This window comes from Labrus bergylta, chromosome 20, assembly GCF_963930695.1.
Source record: "Labrus bergylta chromosome 20, fLabBer1.1, whole genome shotgun sequence".
NCBI lineage: Eukaryota > Metazoa > Chordata > Actinopteri > Labriformes > Labridae > Labrus > Labrus bergylta.
Window position 1 is genome coordinate 13,442,385 of NC_089214.1, and position 9,401 is coordinate 13,451,785.

A 9,401-nucleotide genomic window follows, 5' to 3' on the forward strand; every position below is an offset into this window, starting at 1 on the left:
TAAACAACACCTGGAGGCATCTAAAGAACCATATCATTTGTTGTTTTGTCCACAGACACATGGTGCTTATAAGGGTTTTATCATGTCCCAGCCGACGTGAATAAGCCATATCTCAAAAGTTTATTATAGCCTAATAGCCAATATATTCTACAAAAACATAAAAAATATGAATGTCCTGGAAATCTTCCCTTTATTCTGAGTATCTCAATATTTTTCTCTCTTGGGGCGAAACCATAGTGGCACATCTCACAGCCCACTTTTGACTGTTCTAAGGGTCCGGGTCGCTTATTTGCTAATTCAAGACAATTCTTCATACACTTAGCCTACTGGGCTACATTATTCTTTTTGAAATTGATAATGATGAAACATGACCTCACTAGAAGTCTTATTGGAAGTTAAAAAAAAAAAAAGTTGGGGTTGTAAACCTGTCCTACGACACACATTTCTCACACCAGGCGTAGACCTAGTCAGAGTAGACTAGGTCTGCAGGGCAATGAGTGCAGAAACGTAACGGAACCGGTTGAAGTTCTTGGTTGGAGTCCAGCTTCGCCCTGTGAGCTCTGAGGAGAGACAGAACGTCCACCTTCGTGGTGCTGCTAACTCCGCCGGTCCACCTTAAAAACTCTTCCGGTTTCCTAAACCTCCCCTTTAAGAGAGTTTCCCAGCCTTCCATGTGGCCAACAGGGGGCGCCGTCAGACCATCACAAGTTGACTGTAACAAGGAGAGGAACAAGCGGGGTGGGTGGGGGGGGTGGGGGTGTTGGGGAATCCAACTCATTTTCTCTGACCATTTCTCATACGGAATCACTCGATATTTGAATTGAATAGATCCGTTTTGTGTCCAAACTCAGGGACTCATAGACTTCTTTACATAATAAAAAACAACAACAAGTGGACCCTAAACAGATGTATGAATATATAGGCTATAGCATGCATGAAAATAAATCTTGCTTTATTTATTATTTAAATAAAAAAAACTACACTGTTACATTTTACGTTGATTAAATATCGAATCATCTGCATAGGCTTTATGAAACCCAAAGTCGGGGGATTGAAAGGGCTGGCCTATTTGACGCCAATTTCGAATACAATTTGAATCATGATATGTAAATTAATTCAAATTCATAGACTAAATGAGGCTACATTTCGCTGTAATTGCTGCGGTGCCTCCCGGAGCTCTCTCTCTCTCTCAAGCATCCCTGCAGGTTCCCGGCTCACACATTGAGCAGCAGTTTCAAACCGAGCCCTTAAACACCTATAAGCCGCTGTGAAGTGGTGACGGTGCGTTCAGGTCACCCCGGGCCCGCTGAGCTCTAATAACCGGCTACATTCGTTAAGCGCGTGCTGTGTTTTCAATGTGCGCGCGCGGCCACACCATTAACAAGTGATTAAGTGAACGAAATGTTGCTGCTGTATCTGCGGTATGGCGCTGCGGAACGGAGAGTCGCAATAAACAGGGCGAAGCGTTATGTAAGAGCCTGCAGTGTGCAAGTCCTGCCGAGGACACAGAGTCCGCTGCACACACAGAAACCAGCTCAGCTGACTCCGGTAGACCGCCTGAGGTGGAGCGAGAGCTATTTCAAAATTGTCTAAATATTGGCACCGGGGACCTGCAATAAAAGCAGAGACATGACACCGAAAAGTTTGCCGATTCATACGGGATATGCATTTTTTTTTTATTTCCCTAATTTGATCTCGTTTATTGGCGGATATCGATGGCACTATTTTGATCGAGGAATGCAAATATGTGTTTGTAACGGGAACGATTAGATAGAAGTTAAAGATACATTTTAAAAAGTTGTTCGGAGGGTTATCGGAGACTGCAGGTCGCATTAAAATAGAGGAATTCTTATCTAATCATTAAAAAAACCTTTTTTTTTATGTTCATAAAAACGTTGCTTCGCGTAAACAAAAGTCCCACTAGTCTCTGCTAGGTTGTCTGATGATGGCAACTTCATCTTTTATTGGCATTTCTTCCTGGTTATCAGGAGGAATATTAATCCCACCTGATAATTAGAGGGACTGAATTTCAACCATCTACTTTTTACATTAGAGGATGATCAGGCCTGAGATGCGTCTTTCTAATGAACGAATGAACAACCCAGCAGGTCAAATACTTTTTCTTTCAATCGATTAAACTTTATATAGAAGCCTTCTTTTAAAGGCTCGGTCTGGGCAACATGTGCATTATTTTTTATTTTATTTTTTTACAGGAGAAGGTCCTCAAACCCAAAATGAAATGCAGGACATGGCTGCTTGTGACACCGCCGCACGTTCTCGTAAAACAAAAAAAACAAACAAAAAAAAAGGTTTAACAATTAAATTCCAATAAATGCCGTGAGGTTACTATCAAAGGTTCAGGTGTGAGCACAAATGTCTCCACTGTGACTCTTTGAGTGAAGTTTTAAAAATGAGAGCTGTTTGTTTTTACAAGCTTCCCCTCAATATAAGTTTATCTATCAGCTTTGTTTTGAACAGATTCAGTCATTTTCTTTTGATGGACTTTGTTTGGCCCTGAGAAGCGTCATGCTGCCAAAAACACAAAATTAACCGGATAAGCAGATTTGATAGTCACGGCAGCGAGGCGAAAAGAGACAACTCAATTCTCAACCAACAAGTAAAAAAACTACAAAACAAAGATGAATAATTAACACGTTAAATTGAAATCTCAGGATTTGATGATGGGGAATAATGGCCAGAAATCTCTGTGAAGTTGGGTAAATGCTCTTTACACATAGGCAATAGTATTCACATGCAGTGCCACAAGCATTTATAGTTGTTTTATTTGAATAAATATATTGAAAGCAGTAGTTTGTTGTTTCTATCCAGTAAATTTAGTGTTTATTTATTTTAGTTCTAAGACAACTTTATCTCTGTCGAACCTGAACAGCATCTTACTGTGACAGATGACTAATGAACAACTTCTGTACAACATCATAGATCCTGATGTTCTGTGTCTCAATATTAAAACTTGATCATGTTATACTTGTCCCTCTGTTTTTTCTGTTTTCATTGACTAAGGAAGCTCAACACGCAGTTAAGTCTAACATCATTAAGCATGCCATTCAACCAGCTGCTTTAGAGGAAGGAAAGCAGCCCCACTACCTGATTCTCTTTGTGCACGGAGCTTGTTAAGAGGACTGCAGCACTGACAGGATATGAACTGTTCACGTCCCTCATTCTCTCCTTCTGGCCCTGGTGTGATTAAAATAAATCATTTGAAGGCTGCTTAATCACAAAATAAGGCTTGGAGAACACTGATAATCAAGATAAAACAAACAACAACAACAACAACAACAACAAGAGAAAGAGAAGAAAAAGAAAGATGGTAGTTATTGGAACAAGAGAATTAATGTGTTTATAGAAACTAAAAAAAAAAAATAAAAGACAACAATCAAAAAATCCTAGAATGGCAGTTTTCTAAACATACGGTGTGTAATGTAATGGGTGATTACAGAAAGGATTGGTTTAAGTGATCACGTGGGGAAAATAAATGCTTGATTGAATGTTTCTATTCGAGCACGAGCATTTATTAGATCTTAAAGGATGCATTATTATAAAGTTTAAGTCCTGAACGTCCTCCCCTGTTTAGCGTTAAGGCTGTGCTGAATATGTAAGTTAAATATATTAACTTTAAAGCTGTTTGACGGCTCTCAGTCGCCTTTTTTTCCCCCGGGGAGGAAGAGGGAGCTCTGCCGGCTCAGATTACTCGGCAAACAAGGCTCAATCAAGCCGAAATATTAACGAGGATCCACTGTAACGTGCTCATCTGTAAACATGTCACCAGCCGCAATCTGCTCAGTTTAACAACAGCAGGAACAACAAAAATAACAACAACATCTGAAGATTATTGTAACAGGATATTGAACTACTAAGATCACACCAAAAGAAGTAAAAAAAATCAGACCAATAGACACAATTAATGCAAGAAAACCTATTTAAAAATACACTTAAAATCTATTTAGTTCAAATAATATACTGTTCAGACTTCCTGATAGACAGTGTGTAATTCTAATGCAAAAGAAAAAAACAGATTAAAACGTACATGTCTGGATGATCAGCTTGTGAGTTTCAATATAAACATAATAATGAGGTGTAAAATCATTAGACCTAAAAGGATAAAGTGTGACAATATGTGATTTAAATGTACTTATAAGCATTCCTAAGTTTTACAAAATAAACAATTTTAAAGGAAAGTTCCACCAATTTTTTTTTTAAAGTTGAAAACACCTCCCAGTGAAATTAGGCCTTAACCTGGCATTTTCTACACAGACTCTTCAATCACCAAACTCTCCGCTTTGCCCCACATCCTGAAAAGCAAGTAGAAAGAAGTGCGTGAAAAACGTGGGCCAAAACATGCCAACAAAAAAAAAAAAAAGCTATCTTAAAAATGAAAAGAAAGGAAGCTCATCGACTCAAATCTGGTTCTGATGCTTCATGTCTGACTGCCCTGCAGCAAAGCAACAGCCTTAACATTCTAACTAAAGGAGAGGTGAGAATATCTGTCCACTAAAGCAACAGTGCTGACACAGTTATCAATAACCAACCAGCTGTGACCTGAATGCATGCAGGCCAACTGGTAGAAACCAAACTAAATATGGAGGCTTTCGTTCTTAATAGAGTGATTCTTAACATTTGCATATTTATATATTAAATTGTTTTTTTCTATGTCATTGTGGTAACTTCAGGAGTGTGTGTGTGTGTGTGTGTGTGTGTGTGTGTGTGTGTGTGTGTGTGTGTTGGTGGCTTTTATCCACAATCCAGCAGGCGCTCCTTGTCCCAACTGCCTGGTATGAGGGGTCAAAGGTCACTGCAGCTTGTGGCAGTGTTCAAATCCCCCTATAGTGTGTAATGTTCTCAACAATATAAAGGGAACTAGTGTTCACATATTCGTTTTCAGGCTGTGGGACATTTTAATCAGCTGAGATAAAAGATAAACAGGCTCACAGGAGCTTTAAATGATCATTATCTAATAGCGGGCACATTGTAAGGCTGCAAACATATTGCAGTTGCTTCAGTAAATTTCCTCAAATATAGGCCTTCCTCTAATTATAAAAAATGTTCAATTGCTCTGGTATTTTTTTTTTTTTTTTTTTTTACTTCTTGGAATTTAAAAAAAATGATAACTTTTGATTGGAAGTTGAATCATGTTTCAGGCCAGTGAGGTAACAATTTAAAGTGAATATTTAGTAAAAGCTCAGAGAATTTTCTTGTTATAATATGATCATGTAAACCTGTACCTTCAAAAAGATGTTTGTGGAAAGCACTAGAATGTGTGTGTGTGTGTGTGTGTGTGTGTGTGTGTGTGTGTGTGTGTGTGTGTGTGTGTGGAGGAGGGGTCAATCATGTGGCCTATTGATGACGATACAAAAACTTCATGAAAAGCATTCATAGCTTTTCTGATTAATATATCATTACCGGTATTTTCATATTTTTTTTTCACTATACCAATAATAATGAAAGTAAAAGTGATGATGATGTGTTCAGGATGGTTGTTGAAACACGCTCACACATGTCACATGTTCAGTCATTCATGTAATGGGATTAGGCAGTTTAAAAAAAAATTAAATGAACAACAGGAATTTCAAACTTAAACGTTGTTTATCTTAAATTTAGGACACTTCATGGAAAATACACCTGCTTTTAAAGCGAGTATATATTTTAGTTTTGGTCTATGGTGTTAAAATGGTTCGCGTGAGGCTGCTTGTCTCCATTGACTCGTTAACTTTTAAATCAATTTAATGCTGAGTTTGGGGTTTTCGTCACTTTACATTTTCTACCTATTATTATATATATATGTATATATATATATATATATATATATATATATATATATATATATATATATATATATATATATATATATATATATATTACGTTTTTAATTATTTCTGTTAAAATTATCTCAATAAATCCAAAAGAATGGGAACTTGAAACCCTTTTGAATTCAATAAAGGTGTAAATAGTTTGCATTCATCTTTACAATTTTCGTTTGTTAAAACTGATGCATTATTCATTAATAAACCTCTCATGGACGCCATGTAAGAATACAAAATAGAAGCTATAAGAGACATAGCCAATTATAACGAGACCCATTAACACACGTTGATACGTGGAGTGAGATAGGTTAAATTCAGCCACTTCGTCGTTGATCAGACTTAAGTTGGCTCTTACTGATCGCCTGAAACCGAGCTCTATAAAGTTGCTCTCCAGGCCAGTTTACACACACACTGAACCGGGCTTATTGAAAACTGATTGAACTGTGTGTTTAAAGTTGCTCCAGTCTTCATGATCCATTCAACATAAGGCTACATCTGGCTCTCTCCTGTCCGCAGAAAAGCCTTTACAAATGGAGTTGAGCTCCATGACCGAGCAGAAGCCCTCTAGTGCTGCTTTTCCCCTTCCTCCCCCCACACAGTCCCTCTGGCCAGGGGAACCCACCATCAGCTCTGTGGCTGCCTGTGAGTGTACTGGGCGGGTTTGAGGGTCACTGTATAATAAGTCGAGGGGATTTCAAGTTTATACAAGCAGAAAAACACATAGGGCCTACACAATTCACTGTACTAAGTATCATATTTGTTTTCTTGAACCGAATGAATGGCAATGCGTGAACCACATCATCATGCACATTTGTGTTTTTTTCTATCAATAAGATCTATCATAAGCTGTATGCTTTTTTTCTATGTTAAAATAAATTGAGAGCTAGTATGCATCACGCTACTCTCAACTGGGAATTTTGCTTAGTTCATTTCTTTATACCAGAAAAAAACAGAAGGTGCCGTGTAACGTGTTATCCTGTTCATTTGAACAATTTTCTGGGTACCCTTATTCACTGGTAGGTGAGAAACCTACCAATGAAGGTTCTGTATTTTTTGTAAGAAAGCTACACAATGTTTTGTATTTAATGTGTTTTTTTGGGGGGGTTTTTGAAGGAGAAGTAAGTGCGGCAGACATTTTTCCTTCTCCTTTGCACACAGGCCGCCGTCCCACCCTGTGCCCCCGGGTCTGTGCAGAGGGAAGCCGGGTACGAGCCAGCAGAAGGCAGCGCTGTTTCCCCGCTGTTTCCTCCCCTACAGCAGCCACGATGATCGCAAAGGTGGAGGCTGCAGTGAAATGAATGACATGACTACTGAATATGTGGGAAACACAATGAAAAGTCTCTCTGTGGAAAAAAACAAAACAAAAAAAACTTTGAAGTTATATTGGCACCTTATGATGGCTGCGTGATTATACCAATATTGTGATGTTGTGAGGCCATGACCTTTGCACTACTTTTTAACTCATGGATATATCTCGCTCATTTTAGGGCACTTTGGCTGATTGTCAGTCCGCGTACATTTAGTAACATGTGACACATGGGCTCTACATTGAGACGTTTTGGGGGTCCCAGTTAAGTAAAAAAAAATATATGTAATTAAGAAGTTCTCATAAATTAAATACAAATATCCCTGTGGCTCTGTAGTCTATCGTAAAATCAATCGTTAAAGTGGTTGTTGCTCATATTCATAGAGGTCAAAATATAACAACCATGGAACTAGAAATAGGCTATTATTACAGAGAGAGAAAACACTTGATTTCATTGTGCCTTTAATCCACGCTGTTCCTCATATCCACATCGCGTATACATTCATGTTAAAAAGCGGGACAGCACATGGGTCACACTGAGGAGCGTGTGAAGGGGCCCTTAGATCAAAACAACTTTGCAGTGCATGGGGAAAGTTTGTTTTAACACGTTTGACATTGCAGCGCTAATTCTGACTCATACGGCAACATAGACATTATCACACTTTAACCCCTTATTGTAGCTAATTAAAAGAATACGTCTTTATATTGAATGCATGCGGTAAGTAGACACGATTCAACAAATGTCCTCTTTATTACGCACTGATTGTTTGTTGTGCGTGGGGATGGAATGTTTTTACAAGCCCAACTAAAGTGTTTAGACTGATCTGTGTGTGTGTTGCATTATGTATTTAAACTCTTTATGATGAACTGCATGCCTTGGGTTTGAATTTAAAAAAAGTCCTACAAGGAATGCATTGGTCTTCATAAATTCGGATCAAATATGCCACTTAGTTGTTTTTTTTTCTTTGTCCATGTATCAACGTAATTAACATTTGTTTTTTTTAAGCATTATGTCACCTTCATGAAAACAACTGCAGCAGGTCGTCACTCTGTAACAGCAACTCACAGCGTACCGGCTTCATATGAGTGAAGCTTGCATTCTGCACGACGATATGCAACGATGTTTCAGTGCAATGTGATGTTCGGGCTGTTTTGTCATGCGGAGCGGTTTCTAGAGATCTCTTCTGCTCCCTGTAGCGCACAAGATTCATCCACACAAACAAACAAACAAACAAACCACCCACACGCGGAGGAAACGTCATGACGAAATGGTACAGTTGAATAATGTTGATGAAATAAAACCTGCTTAACGCGCGCGCACACACACACACACACACACACACACACACACACACACACACACACACACACACACACACACACACACACACACACACACACACACACACACACACACACACACACGCTCCTCCTTGGCCCCAAACGTCAAGAAATTGTTTTGTTTGTCTTTATAATTTACGACAAAATATTTTGAGCTCGCGAGTGACCTTGTGTGAAGTTCTTCACAGTTGAGAGATTAAACATAAAAACGTCCTGACAGCTTTTATCGCTATCCGTGTGTTTAATTGTCTCAAAGATCAATGCAAAGTGCTGACCTTAAAGCGCCATGCGTCCGTCAGCATTACCCATAACTTCGCAGTGCGCGTAGTGTCATTCTTAGTGTTAACAAACTTTATACCAAACGGTTTTTTTTAAAGTTTTTTTTTACTAAAACCAAACTGCATGAAGGTGTCTATTGAGCTTTCCCACATATTCTTTCTATTGTTATTCTATAGAAGTTACAGTCTAGTGGTTTCCAATCCGCACTGGAATTTAGCCCTGAAACGCCAGCAGCAGCATAATGGCTTGTCTCTGCTCCCAGTACGGCCCCTTCAGGCTCCACCAGCAGCAGCAGCCGTGCCGGGGCCAGCCATACCTGCCTGCCTGCCTGCAGGCTCCCCTTATCAACCTCGGGTCTTTGGCCTGGACCATATACTACAGAGCCCCATTAATCAGGGAAACATCACGTCAAACATGGCAGACCGAGCGAAGGGCAAGTCTGCTCAGGGACTCGAAAAAGTTGCATAGTCCTGCACTGTACAGTTATGTACGTCGAAAAGCCTTTGGGGCGAGTTTAACTGTTTTCCTGCAGGTATTTGTGGCTATGAATTATTTCTTTGTATGTTATCCCCTAAGACATCGATATATTCTGGTCTTTTCTACTGCAGGACTGTATAGTTGTTATCAAAGGGGATAATGATTCTGTGTTATTCTCT